The sequence below is a fragment of the Dipodomys ordii genome, unplaced genomic scaffold, assembly GCF_000151885.1.
Source record: "Dipodomys ordii isolate 6190 unplaced genomic scaffold, Dord_2.0 Scaffold187, whole genome shotgun sequence".
NCBI lineage: Eukaryota > Metazoa > Chordata > Mammalia > Rodentia > Heteromyidae > Dipodomys > Dipodomys ordii.
The window spans coordinates 1,222,762-1,239,022 of NW_012267403.1; the positions used below are offsets into that span (position 1 = coordinate 1,222,762).

The 16,261-nt window shown below is 40.0% G+C and overlaps 1 long non-coding RNA gene across 1 annotated transcript; it reads left to right on the forward strand.

The window, feature by feature from the left end:
* The first annotated feature begins 7,450 nt into the window (after positions 1-7,450).
* On the forward strand, positions 7,451-15,430 carry LOC105999313. Its single transcript, XR_001175730.1, has 2 exons — positions 7,451-7,564; positions 14,499-15,430. It is a non-coding gene; the product is annotated as an uncharacterized LOC105999313 (long non-coding RNA).
* The last annotated feature ends 831 nt before the right edge of the window (positions 15,431-16,261 follow it).

A 16,261-nucleotide genomic window follows, 5' to 3' on the forward strand; every position in this document is an offset into this window, starting at 1 on the left:
CATCTTTACAGTAGAAGTGGAGGAGTGACAAACCTGTCCCATCAGGCAGGTGCTGCTGGCAGAAAAATTCACAAGAATCTTATCTTCAATTAACCAGCAAAAAGCCTAAAGTGGAAGTGTGGCTCAAGTGGTAGAGTCTCTTATCTCTAATTAACCACTAAAAAAAAGCTGGAAATGGAGCTGTGGCTCAAGTGGTAGAATACTAGCCCTAAGCAAAAAAATCAGGGATAGTGCCCAAATCCTGAGTTCAAGATCCAGGAGCAACACACATAAAAATATTATATTGGCTGTGTGTAATCGCTCATGCCTGTAATCCTAGGTATTATGAAGGTTGAGTTCAGTTTGAGGTCATCCTGAGCAAAAAAGTTCACAGACATCATTTCAACCAATAAAAAGCTGGGCATCATGTTGCATGCTTGCCATTACAGCTGAACAGAAAGTGTAAACAGAAGGATCACAGTCCAGCCTTGTCCAGGCATAAATATGAAAGACCCTATTTGAAAAACAATGAAAGCAAAAATGACTGAAAGCATGGTGCAGGTGGTAAAGTTTCTACCTGGAAAGATCAAGACCCTGAAATCAATTTCACCAAGAAAAATGTATCTAGGAAGACCAACCTATTTTATTGATTGTAAACATTTTCCTTTCTAGCATAACCCAGAGTTCATTTATGCCGTTATTAAGTACTTTCCCATAAATGTGTGTGTGTGTTATAGTAACTTGAATATTTTTTTTGAGACTGAAAGTATAGACTAGGACCCCCCCTGGGGAACTCATTAGAAACACAAAATCTCATGTCTTATCCAAACTCTACTGAACCAGAAACTTTGGGGGCAGGAAAGTAATCTGTTTCAACAAATTCTCCAGGGAGTTATGATGCATGCCAAAGTTTTAGAATCACTGTTCCATACTAATCCTTTCTTCAAGAATATTTGTGGTTTGAAAGCTTGGATAGGAGTTCAAAAACAGGCGTTCTCAACATTCCTCTGCCAATGTGCTATCATTTATTTCATCAAGTATGGAAACAATGGTTACCAAGAAACAGCCAAAGAGAAAGAGATTAAGTGATTTCTAGACTTCTTTGCCAATATTATTATACAGAACTGGTTATTATTCTTTTGCTAGCAGGTACTTTTCTAGTTTTCTTCCTACTGAAAATTTGCTTCAGCACCTCTTACATGACTTGAGGAAAATTTTTTTTGGGGGGGGTCCGGTTGTGGGGCCTGAACTCTGGGCTTGGGCGCTGTCCCTCAGCTCTTCAGCTCAAGGCTAGCGCTCTACCACTTAGCCACAGTGCCACTTCCGGCTTTTTTCTTTTTGCTTATGTGGTGCTGAGGAATCAAACCCAGGACCTCATGCATACAAGTCAAGCACTCTACCACTGAGCCACCTTCCCAGCCCAAGGAAAATATTTTTATTGTGAACAATCTTTGGGTCCCTTGAAAGTAATGCACTTTCTTTAGCTAATTAATTCCCTAATAAGTACTGATTTTCAAATCTCTTTCCTTAGTTGTATATGATAGCTACTTTATAAGGACAGCTAATGATTCTTTTATATCCCAACATCATATTACCATTTTGGGTTTGCTTATTTACTACTAACAAAAGTTACTCAAGTGTCAAATAAATGATGAGATACTCTTGTAATTATTTTTCACAATTAAGATAAATATAAGTGGGAAGCTACTAGTTACAACTATAAATCCTAATTACTCACAAGGCTGAGATCTGAAGGACTGCTATTCAAAGCCAGAGGATCAGGAAAGTCCATAAGACTTACCTCCAATGAAGCACCAAAAAACCCAGAATTGAACCTGTGCATCAAGTGGTAGAGCACTAGCTTTGAGCACAAAAGCTCAGGGACAAGGCCTAGGCCCCAAGTTTAAGCTCTAGGATGAACACCCCCCTCCCACACACACACAAAGATAAATCTGGTCCTTTTTATATGTCGTATGAACTCTAAGGAGACAAATTTTTAGCATACATAATAACCTAAAGCTTAGATTGGCTACATAGGCTGCAGAGATAGATGAATCATTTTATAATTGATGAAATTTTCAATGGAATGTATTTAAAATATGAGGGTAACACCAAAGCAGGCACTATTTTAAGTGTATGTAGTACCCCTAATTGAAATGGTTCTTAAGGTGGAATCCCCTCTGTCTCTCCTCTCTTTTCCCCTCTTTCTCTCCATCCCTCCTCCTTTTCTCCATGCAACACAGTCCTTTCTCAAGTATCCCTCAAATGAGGGTCATTTTCCTACTTTATAAGGAATGTAGAGGTATACATGTATTAGTCCCAAGCCTGCATGCCTCTATCAAGCTATAAACAAAAAGTAATGTTGGAAAGAGAAGAGATAGCACAGTCAAAGATCCTAGAGTTCAAATCCTAGCTCCATGGCTTATTAACAGAATATATGCTTCTCAAAGCCTGCTTTCTCATTTTCAAAGAACAGTAGCACCTATCACAGATTAAAAAGTTGAAAAGACAAAGTCTGATACTTCATAGGTGCTAAATAAGTCAATCAGGTTTTCTTTTCTTGTGTCCTTCCTCCTTTTTACATTTTCTTTCAAACAGAGACACTGTGTTCTCATTCTTTTAGTTGTTTTTGTCTGTACTGAGGCTTGAACTCAGGGCTTCAGACTCGCTTGGCTTTTTGCGTTGAAGTCTGGTGCTATACTCTTAAGTCACAGCTCCACTTCTGAGTTTTTGCTAGTTAATTAGAGATAAGTGTCTCAGGGATTTTTCTGCCTAGTTTTTAATCTTAATCTTCAGATCTCAGCCTCCTGAGTAGTGAGGATTACAGTCATGAGCCACCAGTGCCTGGTTTATATTCCCAATCCCAGTATACTCCTAGGTTAATAATATGCATGCAACAAATATTCAAGAAAAATCTGAGTGAACTTCAAACCTGACGTTTAACTTTCAGAAAAATTGAGGGCTTTTCCTCCTCCTTTAATTTTTGGTGTGGTTGGATGTGCAGGGAAGAAGGAGGGGAAATTCCTTGTATTTTATACAAATAGTATTGCTGAAAACTGAAAAAGAAGCCAAAGTACTATGCATAGTCTGTTTTCCTTTTTCTAGTGATGTATAAAATCACATTTTAAAACCAAATAGAAGTACTTATTTGTGGAAGACATTAAGATCTGAGAACTTAAGCTTCAGGGAAGTAAAGAGGCTTGCCCAGGTCACCTAGCAAGAAAATAACTATGATTCCAGCTCTGTATCATGTCCACAATTAATACACTACTTGAGAATTGAGCATACTTGAACACAACTGAGAATGGCCCCTAAGAGAGCAATTCTTTGTAAATCAAGGTGATAAGCACATTTTGATGAGTTTTCTAAAGACTTCTCGAAAAGAAATCAGCTAAGAGAAATCCAACCCCCAACTTAGAAAAAGATGGTGGTAAGCAGCCTTTCTTAATAACCATGCCCTTCTCTCATGGCCTTCCTTGGCTCTGGCTTCCTCTCTGAATTCCAGCTTATAACTAAATGGGTTGCAAGTGTCTCTGCCAGGGAAAGAGGTCCTGATGGGCATATCAAAGAGGTCTTCACCTGCCCCTTGGATCAACTGAGTGAAAACTGCGGTGCACTGGGAGTCATCTGAACTGCCTGGGAACAGGAACAAGACATGGAGGCTAGTGGAGAGACCATATTCCAGGTCTGTGGTAAAAGATTGGGAAACTCTGTCTTGATTTTCCTGCAGTGGAAAAGTAAGAGTGTTGTGGTTGTTACTCCATGGAGGAATGTCTTTGTGGCTCTTGGAGAAAGAATCAGATTTAGCTGTATCTTGCTTGAATACCTAGGCCCTCAAAGTTGCATCTCTAAGAACTGGCATAAAAGTAGCTCTCAAAAATTGCTCAATGACAGTTTAGGCAGGAAAATCTGTGAGACTGTCCTCTCCAACTAGCCATCAAAGAAGTGGAAATGGAGTTGTGTCTCAAGTGGTAGAGCACCAGCCTATTGTACTTTAGCAAAAAAAATTAAAGGACAATATTGAGGCACTGAAATCAGGCACTGAGTTCAAGCCCCAGGATTGGCACAACAAAGTTCAGTGAATAAAAGAATGCTCATCACCACTAATATTGTATGTATATAAATCTTCCTGTGTTTAAAATACATTACCATCCACATGAATTTTACAAAGATCTTGAAAGATGAAGGCACATTCCCAAAGTTATAGTAGCAGCACTAATTCTCAGGGTTTCTGACTCCATTATATCTTAGTTTGTTCCTCCTGTTATAAAAAAATATATGAGACTGGGTAATTTATTTTTTTCAGAGGCTGAAAAAGTCTAAGGCAACAGCAGATTCACTATGTAATGAGGCTGCTCTCTGCTTCCAGGATAGCATTTCTTTTCTTTTCCCCTTCCCTCACTCTCTCCCACTTTTTCCCTTCCATCCCCACCCACAAGTTGTATAGTACATTTTCAACATAATGTTTAGTGAATACCACTGCTGCATTACCTTCCTTCCTTCCTTCTTTCCTTCTTTTTCTTTTCTTCCTTTCTTCCTTCATGTCTTTCTCTCATTCTTTCTTTCTTTGTGTGTGTGTGTCAATACTGTGGCTTGAACTCATGGCCTTCTGCTCTTTCTTACCTTTTTTTGTTCACAGCTGATGCTCTATCACTTGAGCCATACCTTTACTTCCAGTTTTTTGCTGATTAATTGCAGATAAGAAGCTCAGGGACTTTTCTGTCCAGTTGGGCTAATTCCAATCTCTAATTCCAATTCACTAATCTCAGTCCTTGATTAGAGTGAGGCTTCCATTGCTCAAGCAACTCTTAAAAACTCTATCTGTATACTATTGTATTTATTGTTCAGTTTCACTGTGTATTTTGGAAGAGACACAAAAATTCAAACCCCACTTGCACCTCTTAACATGTCTTATGGATTGTAACACCTACACCTATCTATGTGTACCACTTTTACTAGATATTTTTGGAAAGATCATTTTTTTCTTTTACATTAGCATATGTTAATTTCAGAAAGGGGTTTCATTGTGATATTTCTACATATGCATATAATATACTTAGATAAATTTTATCTTCTTTATCATGCTTCTCTCTAACAATCTTAATTTTTCATTTTTTGATTCAATTACTCTAATTATATATATATATATATATATATATATATATATGAAGTTCTTTGATCATATAAATTTTTGAACAAAATGTCCTTTTGTCCTCCTGCTGGCTCCCATTCCCAGTCCCCTGTTTTGCATCCATGCCATTCTTATTTATTTAAGTCTACATTCAGCACATGGATTTGTGACATTTGTTCTAGTCCAGCTTATTTTACTTGGATATTATTTTCTACTTGTGAGGGTTATTAAATGTTGCAGTGGTATCCAAAGATGTCAGAGAACAAGGTTCTGATTGTGGCTCACACCTATAATCTGAGCTACTCATTAGGCTAAGATCTGAAGATCATAAGGCTGTGATCTGAAGATCACAGTTGGAAGCCAGCTCCAGCACATAAATCCTCAGGGATCTTATCTCCAGTTAACCAGTAAAAAGATACAAGTGGAGTTGTGGCTCAAGTGGTGGAACACCAGCCTTGAGCAAAAAAGCCAAATGAGAGCTGGAGGCTCTGAGTTCAAGCCCTAGTACTGGCAAAAAAAGGAGGTGGGGGAAAGAGAAGAAATAAGAATCATGTGAATTTTGTCAAATTTTAGGGCTCTCAGTGGTCTCAGGGAACTGTAGCTTGAAAAAGATATGGCCCCATGATTGCTTCCAGACTAAGCATTACAGTCTCTGAAAGGTATGAAATCAAGTGGATTTAGAATGTTAAGGGTCTTTGGACCCCTTAGGTAGACCTTCAGAGCAATAAGGAACCACAGGTAATCAGACTTGTAATTCCTTACCCTTATAAACCAATAATTTATCGATAAGAATAAACAGCTGACTTTCTAGCTGGGTGCCTGTAATTCTAGTTATACAGGAGGCTGAGATCTGAGCATTGTGGTTTGAAGCCAGACCAAGAAGGATACATTGAGAGTCTCTTATCTCCAATTAACCAGAAAAATGCTAGAAGTGAGGTATGGCTCAAGTGACAGAGCGCCAGCCTTGAGCAAAAAAAGCTAAGGGAGAACATCCAAGTCCTGATTTCAAATCCTAGTGCCAACACACACATACAAAGCTGACTTTCTCATCATTCTAACTCCATCAGAGTTGTTAGCAGGAAGCTAACAAGATCTTTTCTCTTTTGTATTGAGAAAGCTCACCTAATAAATTAATCTCTTTTCTTAAAGCAAGTGCCTATCCTTACACCTTTGCAGGAGCAATGATTTGAACTATTTAGAGACAAAGATGTTAGGAGCCTCCTTAAAGCAGGAGCACTGGCAAATGGAGCTTGGCAGGTGAAGAAATAAAGGAAATGTGGGTTAGTTGGTCTGATTCATGTGATGCTCCTCTGTAAGCTGAGCAGGTCCAACCTCCTCCAAATGTATGATGCTCTGTGTCTGTCTCAATACTCAGCTTGATGGGCTAGGAAGACAGAGACAACTTGGTGGTAGCTTATTCCACCTGAACCATCAGGAACAGGACAATAGTTAGTCTCCAGAGGATTGGTCTCTTCCAGAGATAGAGCTTTGATTTAGTTCAGAGGTAGAGAAAGGGGTAGAAAAAATGCCAGCTTTGGGTCCCAGGCACTCCATTTTGGAGTTTCTAGCAGATGCCCAGTGTGTGTGTGTGTGTGTGTGTGTGTGTGTGTGTGTGTGTGTGTGTGTGTGTGTGTTGGTCTTGGGGCTTGAACTCAAAGTCTGGACACTATCTTTGAGCTTGTTTTGTTCAAGGCTACAGCTCTACCACTTGAGCCACAACTGCACTTAGGGCTTTTTGTTGTTGTTGCTGTTAATTGGGGATAGGACTTTCCTGGGACTTGGCTGCCCAGGGTGAATTTAAACTGAAACATTCAGATCTTAGCCTTCTGATTAGCTAGTATTACAGGCATGAGCGGCCTGAGCCTGGCCAGATGCCCACTTTTTGTAAATTCCCTCCAGCCTGATAAGCAGTTAAGGTCCTTTTTTGTGCCAGGCACCTGTTCGAGGCAGTGGGGACTTAATGGAGAATTCGCACAAGGCTCCAGTTATTTATGTGTATCCAGTTGTGATGCACCTCTGCAGAGGCTAGATCTGTGTGATTGCTTCTTTCTTGAATCTCAATTTCTCTCGCAGCTTCCTAATTAATTCCAAGCAAATTCCCAGAAGCACAGGACTGGAATAAGCCAGTTTCCTTACGCCCCCTTCATCGCCCTCCCCCCACCGCGGCTTCCTGGCTAGCTGCGGTGCGGCCGACCGTGGTAGGCGGAGGCGGCTGGGACGCCGTGACCTGATTTCATTCGCCGAGCTTTTCGGTTCGCGGGAGCACAAGCCCACGTGACCACATTTTCCTAAATAAAGTTGAACAGTTCTAGGCTGCACTCAGTTGCTGAGGGAGAAGATATCATCAGTGAGCTTCTCGCTGCAGTAGTCCCCACCTGGCATCTCGCCCCCTGCACAGCCCTGAATCGTAGGAACAGCGGCATCACTCAGAGATCAGCTCCGTGAACCGCCCAGGTAGGGGTGGGGTGGGGGAGTCGCGCTCACACTCCGTGCACTGCACCCTCATCGTTGGATGGATCAGTGGAAGAAAGGGTGGGTGGGTGGCTGCTAGGGCTTAGGCACTAGTGAATAGAGCTGGGCTGGGGGAAATGGAAGTGTCAAATGAAAGAAAGGGTCCACGTGTGAGCAAGCACTTGTAAGGACGGGCGCGGCTCGTGTTCCTGGGTCCTGCTGAGTGCAGGAGGCTTTGAGGAAGGCGGCACGGACCCCAAATGGGAAAAGTGTGGAACCTGAGAGCCTGGGGTTCCTCCCTCACCCCGCCTCAACCTTGCGGTGTAACCTTGAGCAGAGAGTTATTTAATCTCTCCCTACCTGACTTTCTCCATATGCAAAAACTGATTTGGGACTCCCGCCATTCTAGCTAGTAACGTATCTGGCGCGGGGGGGGGGAGGGGGGTTTGGAAGAGACAATGGCGGAGAGCTTGGTGCACCTGGGCTGAGGGCTGTGGACTTCAGGCACAAGAATAGAGTCCTCAAGTGAAGGGCGGAGGCTGCCTCAAGAGGACGTGTACGATCTGTGGAGGCTGAGTTGCAGGGCTCATTCCGGAGGCGTGCACCCCTAAGCACCTGTGCGCAGATTCGGCTGTGGCTTTGGACACAGCTGGGGCCTCAAGGCATTCTGAGACCGTTGCATTCTTCCAATTTAGACTAGCGTCCGATACAAATTCCTATGCCCTACCGGTGGCAATGCGACCCCGACTCATAATATATGGCTCCCTAGATCGCCGGGTTCTTCTGAGGGCGCCCCCTCCCACAAGATGCGCCTGCTCTGGATCACTGCGGGAAAAGGAGGGGGCATGGAAGAGCAGGAAGAAGGGACAGGGAAGACTGATGTGTGTATGTGGTGTGTGTATGTGTGTGTGTTTGTTGGGGATAAGGTTGTTTACAACAGGGGCTTCATTCCTAGGGATTTACCACATGCCTTGGATGAGAACTGAAATATTAAACCTGCATTCTTAGTTCAAACAAGCCCCCTCTACCCCGATGCTGTTGTTGGGGAAGAGCTTGTGGAAGCTGAGAGACCACACCCTGGATGGAAAGGGATGGGCAAACAGGTCACTAAACCTCCTGGGGATCAATAGTGACTGTCCATCTAGCCTAGTCTTGCAAGTGCTTTGGACCAAGAAGTGGGGGAGGGGACACACATACTCAGGCAGAAGATGGCCCCTAATCACTAACTCTCTGTTCTGAGCTGGCAGCTCTTTCTGACCGCAGTGACAGTTGCACTACTTGAATGGCTAAGAAGATGAAAACCTTAAGAGAGAAAAGTCCCTCAGCCTCAGCTTTCTGCATTAGGATGTAGGTACCACCAGGGAAGGATACCTACCTGTCTACACTTTCTAGCATTGCATTTTGAATTGCCATCGCCCTTTGAGGAGTAATTTCTCTCACAATATCCAAGACATCCAATTCTCATCAACAAGTTTTTTTTTTAATTTTAATTTATTTTTTGGTGCAGGTAGTATGGCTTGGACTCAGGCCTTGCACTCTCATTTGCTCTAGCAACTTGAGCCACACCTCCACTTCTGGCTTCCTGCTGGTTAAGAGATAACAGTCTCACAGACTTTTCTGCCCAACCTACCTTCAAACTATGATTCTCAGATCTCAGCCTCCTGAGTGGCTAGGATTACAGGCAGGAACCACTGGTGCCCAGCTAACAAATCACTATTAATGACCTCAATCCTTTTTTTTTTTTGCCGGTCATGGTCCTGAACTCTGGGCCTGGGCACTGTCCCACAGCTCTTCAGCTCAAGGCTACCGCCCTACCACTTGAGCCACAGCACCACTTCTGGCTTTTTCTGTTTATGTGGTGCTGAGGAATCGAACCCAGGGCTTCATGCCTGCAAGGCAAACACTCTACCACTAAGCCACCTTCCCAGCCCAACCCCAATCCTTACAGGAGGTGACATGAGATTTATAGAAGTAAAACCCTCTCTGTGAGGTGGGGTGGTGGAGTCGGATACATGTGTAACGCTAATATATACAAACAGAGATGGAGCCACTTACTCTCCCTAGGCAACTTTCACTATATCTGTGTAAATTGAAGATTAAATTTTGAAAAGCTGTATGGCTCAGTGATCATAAGAGACAAATATACACAATTGTGAACTAATAGTTCATGATACAGTCAGAAGATAATTAACTGCTAAATTATTTTGTGGAGTTAAAACTGTCACCTATCACTTCTTACTCCCTCTCACTTAATAGATTGCTTTTTCACTTGATTTCTCCTTCCTCAAGACAGATTAAAATGGAAATGAATGCATAGCAGCCAATAATCCAGGTCAGAGGAGAAAAGTAATCTATTAAATCAATTTCTCTAGACACAAGCAGGAAATAGCTCTATAGATTGTCCTTGGAAAATAAAGAAGCAACAATAATCTTAAATGTGTGGTTTTTCATAGATTATCCCAAACCATGTCCCTGCAATACAACCTTTCTAATGACTCCAAGTGGAAAGGGGCATGGAAGTAAATAGTGTTCCCTAAAAACTTAATGCTTTAATGTTTGGCTGCATTGAGGATAGTGGTGGTTTTATTTGGATGTTAATAACTTCTTCTTTTGAAAAATCTTTTTAGATTCAAGCTAGGTAGAAGACATTTGATATTCCCATCTTTGCTAAAATAAAATTCACACACACACATACACAGACAGGATAACAACTATTGTTATGAACATATACAACAGAGAAAAGGTTAGGCCATCTGAATTACTATTCCTGGACTGCTGCCTTTTTTTTAGTCCACAGCAGAAAATCCATTAACAGTATGAGAGATACTTTTCTTGGGGGAGGGGAATATAGAATAGAGGAGAAATTGAAAACCAGAAATTGATGACCAGACCAGATCCTCAGACACAGTAGTAAGTGACCAATTTCTCTCTCTTCCTTTCTTTCCTTCCTTCCTTCTTTCTTTCTTTCTTTCTTTCTTTCTTTCTTTCTTTCTTTCTTTCTTTCTTTCTTTCTTTCTTTCTGAGTTCCTGGAAGATGATGCTGGTAAAGACAAAATAAACTTGAACATGTCATATTGATGCTAATGGACTCCAGCCTTTCACAATGGTACTCGAAGTAGGGTACTACAGCCAAGAGGTTCAGATCCTCACCTGCCTTGGTAGCTGAATCACTCTAGACTGCATGAGGGTGGGCACACACAGGTACTTAAGTTTGATGAAATTTTGTTGAATTGACTTGAGTACAAAGGAAGAGTGCCTGGAATTGACATAGAAATAATTCCATCTGGGGTTTGTCTTCTTGAATTTTACCTTGAGCTTTATCTAGATAGTATGTGGACATAATGAAATCACTAGTTGCTTTATCTAAACTTTCATTTTAAGTTTACTTATAAACACATCTATACTTATACTGAGGGATTTAATGGAGGTAAGAGAAGGAACTCTAGATTGATTATCCTTTTGTGGCCTACTCAAGTATATTAATAAGTATACATTTATTATATGTATGTTAATCATAAGCTTGGAGGGTCAAGAGGGGAAGGGTAGAGGATGGCTATAGGAATAGTTGTAAAGGTTATAAAGATTTGTTATTGAAGAATCTTTGCTGCTGAGTGCTGGTAATTCACATAGTAATCCTCAGTAGGCTGAGATCTGTGGATCACGGTCCAAAGCCAGGTTAAGCAAGAAAGTCCATGAGACTCTTATCCTCTTATCTCCAATTAACCAATATTTTAAAAAGCTAGAAGTGGAGATGTGGCTCAAGTGGTATAACAACAGCCTTGAGTGAAGAAACTAAAGGACAGTGTCCAAGACCCTAGTACTGGCACTAATAATAATAATAATAATGAACCTTTGCCAAAGAATATCTCTTGCTCTGGTTGTGAAGGTATTCCACATCCTCCTTGACCCATTCTAAATCCTTAACCTATGACTACCTAGCTGCCAAATGATAATCACTTTGAAAATACCAAATATGCCTCATATATTCCTAGCTGGACCCTGAGCTTTAAAAAATAAAACTAAGAGTGTTTTATGAAATGGTTCAAAGCCTCTTTCAATTCTGGCAGGATTCTATGATTTGATGAAAATATAAGGTGTATCTCCAAAATACACAGACCTTTGATGAAAATCTCTTAGATTCTTAGACTCTTAGATCTTATATATCTCCAAACTACACAGATCCTTTTAGTGCAGCCAGATAACAAAGGCCTGGAAGAGGGTTGATATTCTTTAAAACTATCTGGTTTGGAGAGAAGCAATATGTGGAGTTCTACTACTTTCCACCAACTGCCAAGCCAAGGAAAGAAATAGGTGAGACTTCATTTTTGCCCAACTGTCTAGAAACATAAAACGAGGAACTTAACAGGCAGCAGTGGCTCACATCTGTAATCCTGTCTACTCAGGATGCTGAGTGCTGAGGTTTGCAGTTTGACAAGTCTAGGTAATGAAATCCAGAAGTGGAACTGTGTGTGGCTCAAGTGGTAGAGCACCAGTCTTGAGTAAAAAAGCTAAAGGACTGGACCCAAGCCCTAAGTTCAAGCCCCAGTACTGGCATACACACCACATTACCTCCCCAACACACACAACCCCCCCCGCCCCCCCCCACTATCAGACACTTTATGGTAAAATCTGTTGAAATGTAATCAACTGAAATACACACTTCTCTCTCAAAAGCTGAGCTTATCTTTGCATTTTTTCATGTTCAATTTGGGTCTTTTTATCTCCAAACATTTACATAATCATCATAGTGTTCAGATGTGAGTGTAATAAACCCACATTCATTCCTCAAGGGATTGTCAGAAGCTTACTTTTTCAGTTTTGACATCTACAAAAAGTAATGTCACTCAAAAGTGGACATTATTGTGAGCTTAATCTTGGAGTCATTAGTACAAGCATCTTTCTGCCCATTTCTGTGATTGGGAATGCTATGTAAAATTTGGACAGTAGAAATTTGTCTTATTTACTACCTATATAAAGACTTTGACATTTGGATGTTTTTAATTTATATTTTTACCATCTTATGTCACTGCCTAATGGTTTGATTTCTCATGTATTTGCACCCAGATTTTCTACCCTGTCTCTGTTTACCAAAATGTATCATATTTCCTGCCCGGAAACTTCTCTAAAATCCAGCATTTAAACTCTCCTGGAAGTTAACAGATTGCCAGAGCATATGTGCCTCTGATTAGGGAGAAGAGCTAATTTACTTCTTTTAATAATAATAGTATGTCAATTTATAGTAAACAGAAATGCAGTACATCTAGATAGTGCTTAACATCACAGTTAATTAGCAAATACATAGTTCTTTGGTACATGGAAGGCTAGGCTGCAGACTTCCATTAAGAAATTAATTGCAAGGGGCTGGGAAGGTGGCTCAGTGGTAGAGCGCTTGCTTTGCATGCATGAGGCCCTGGGTTCGATTCCTTAGCACCACATAAGCAAAAAGAAAAAAGCCGGAAGTGGCGCTGTGGCTTAAGTGGTAGAGCTCTAGCCTTGACCTGAAGAGCTGAGGGACAGCGCCCAGGCCCAGAGTTCAGGCCCCATGACCGGACCCCCCCCCCAAAAAAGAAATTAATTGCAATTACAGTATATGTAATTATTCCACAGAGGTTACCACTCAGGATGCCCCTAATTTAGATGGTGCTAAAGAGCAGTTTTAGGGTTTGTTGTTAATGAAAACAGTAGTATAGAAGTAAATTTTTTGAAATGTAAAAAATACTTTCTTTTTTTTCTGTCCTTGTTTCAGCATTTTGTTATTCCCCTTCCCCTAGTAAAAAGTATTTTATAGTGTGTGTGTGTGTGTGTGTGTGTGTGTGTGCACACGCGCATGCATGTATGTATGTATGTATTTGTGTGTGTGTGTGCTGGTACTGAGTGCTGTCCCTTAGCTTTTTTACTCACGGCTGGTGCTCTACCACTTAAGCCACATTTTCACATTGGGCTTTTTGTGATTAACTGGAGTAATAGTCTCATGGACTTTACTGTCTGGGTTGGATCCTTAGATCTCAGCCTCCTGAGTAGCTAGAATTATAGGCATGAGCTTCAGGATCTTGGATTGTAAATTATTTTAATAATTTTCCCATTGTTCTAAATTAACTCTAATTTGTTCTTGTACTCAAACTAGACAGTGAAGGAAAATTACTTTAGAAAATATGATGAAAATATAGTGCCATTATATGCCACAAGATACACTGAATTAACATTTCCAATATGTTATACATTGTTTTTCAGATAATTGATCTTTTTAATATTCATTTTCACTTTACTTTTAATTTTTTAATGAAAAATAATACATCTTGCAAAGAGCTACAAATATGATGAAATGGATTAATATGATACTAGTTACATTTGCAAAATTCATGTGTATATTAGAGCAGTTCCACCCACCTGTTGACATTCACTGATTTCTCTCTTCCTCAATGCAGTTGAGTGGTCCACATGGCCTTTACTTTCCATGACCCTACACTTACTTTATTATTATTTTATTATTATTTATTTATTGGCATCATCATCATCATCATCATCATCTTTTTTGTGCCCATTCTGGGGCTTGGACCTGAGTTTTTGTGCTCAAGACTAGTGCTCTACTACTTGAGCCACAGCTCCACTTCTGGCTTTTTTGGTAGTTAATTGGAAAATTTAGCTAGTTCAGATCTTTACTAAATGAAAGCCATTGTGAATCAAATTACTTTTCTAAGTTCCTTACACTATTATATTATATTTCTACAACATTAAAAGTGTTTATTATTAAAACACATAAGGATGTGAGAACTAACACCAAAGAGGAGACATGTCTTTTTTTTCTTATAATGTTACTAATAGTCCTTGCTCCACACACTAAGTTTGGTCTTGTGTGTGTTGCAATCACTCTTGGAACTTTAATAACTTCTGTGTCCAGTGATTAATAGAAGCTTGACTCTATTCGTTTTGAACCCAGCTCCTGTAGCAGCATACTGGAGATTGCCATCATATTCCTGAAGAGAGAATCAATTCTTCATTCAACCATCTTAAAGCCAAGAACGGTGACAGAGTTTTCATTACCTTTTCTTCTTCAATGAGATCACCCTTCAATTTAGGATTCATGCCTGCCTTCTGGACTTCTGAGGACTATAAGAATGTTGATAAAACAAACGCAACCATTCAAGCTGAGGCTGCCCATCTGGAAGCACCTCTCTCCTCCACTGTGGCCCTGATAATAGTGCTCATAATTATTTTCTCATTGGTAATGACCTCCTTTGTGACATACTGTTTCCATAAGTGGAAACTGAGGGGCCGCAAGCTGCAGCGAGCCCAGGAAGAGTATCAGAGAGATCAAGAGAAAAGTATCTTTCATAGCCCTCCGGATCTGATTTCCTAGAAAGGTAGTAAACTGACAATTGAAGGGTGCCATCTGAAATGAAGCAACAAGACAAGAAAGAACCATAAATGAAGTGACATGAAATCAGAAGAAGTTATACATGAAACAACAAAATGTGAAACATGAAGGAAAACCATGGGCAGCAAAATAATCAGAAATGAAGGGAGAAAAAATTAATTGTATAATGAACTCTGAGAGAAAGGGTTCATGATGTAGTTGATCTGTTAATGAAGCTGATCATTGTTTGAAAGCTACCAACAATTTCATTATAAATTACAAGTAATTTGGTGGTAGGCTTTGTTTCATTTTGTTTTTCAGTGTAAGGGGAAGCAAAGTAATATATTTTACATTTACATTTTACTTACCACCAACTTTTGATTTGATAATGATTGATAAGTATTGAAGTTGGCCAGGTGAATACACAGTAGGGAATTTTGTCTAGTGTAAACCTTATAATGTGGTAGTTTATTTCCTGGCTAGTAGTGTTTGTAGTAAAGTTAAGAAAAAGAAAATTAAAAAGCTTCCAATCATAGCACTTGTAACTGATATTGTAAGTACTGACTGCAACAAAATAACTTAGATGTGTTGAAATGTAAACAGTGTGTTTCATAAAAAGGAGATAAAAAGAAAATCAAATTCCAAATAACCAAAAATCATTTTCCTGAAGTTTTGCTTTAGTTATGGATTGCTTGCAATTAACATTAATTAATGTTATACATGTGTAAAGCAAACTTCTTTCCTGGTAATAGTGCTACATTTGTATACTTGTTTTGGTGAGATGCAGTAGTAATTATCATATGAATGAGACAGTTAAAAAAGTCTATGCTATTTAAGTAGTGTGATAATTAAAGTGTGAAGTTTTCTTGGATGTTATAAATGAAATCCATTAAATGAGATAAATGTATTTTAGAATGCATTGTGGAACATATCAGTCAATGAATGTAAAAGCAAGTACTGTCCTTTGTAGCTCAATAAATATATACATTAAAAATAAAATGCTGGGCTTGGGAATCTAATAAGAACTAATATCTTGAGTTAAAAATATTTTTTATTGTTTTTAAAGTAGTGAAGTTCTGGTGATCCAGGCAAATGGTAAAGTGATTTCTGCATCAAATATGGGAAAGGAGGAAAATAGGTAGTATGAAATAGAAGCAAAGTGATTTCTAAAAGACAAATCCAGTGTGTGTGTGTGTGTGTGTGTGTGTGTGTGTGTGTCTGTATCTTTGTGTGTGTGTCTGTGTCTTTGTGTCTGTGTGTCTGTGTGTGTCTGTGTGCGTGTGTGTGCGCATTCACTGGCTGATATTGGGACTTGAACTTCGGCTCTTGTACTGCCCTTTGCCTTT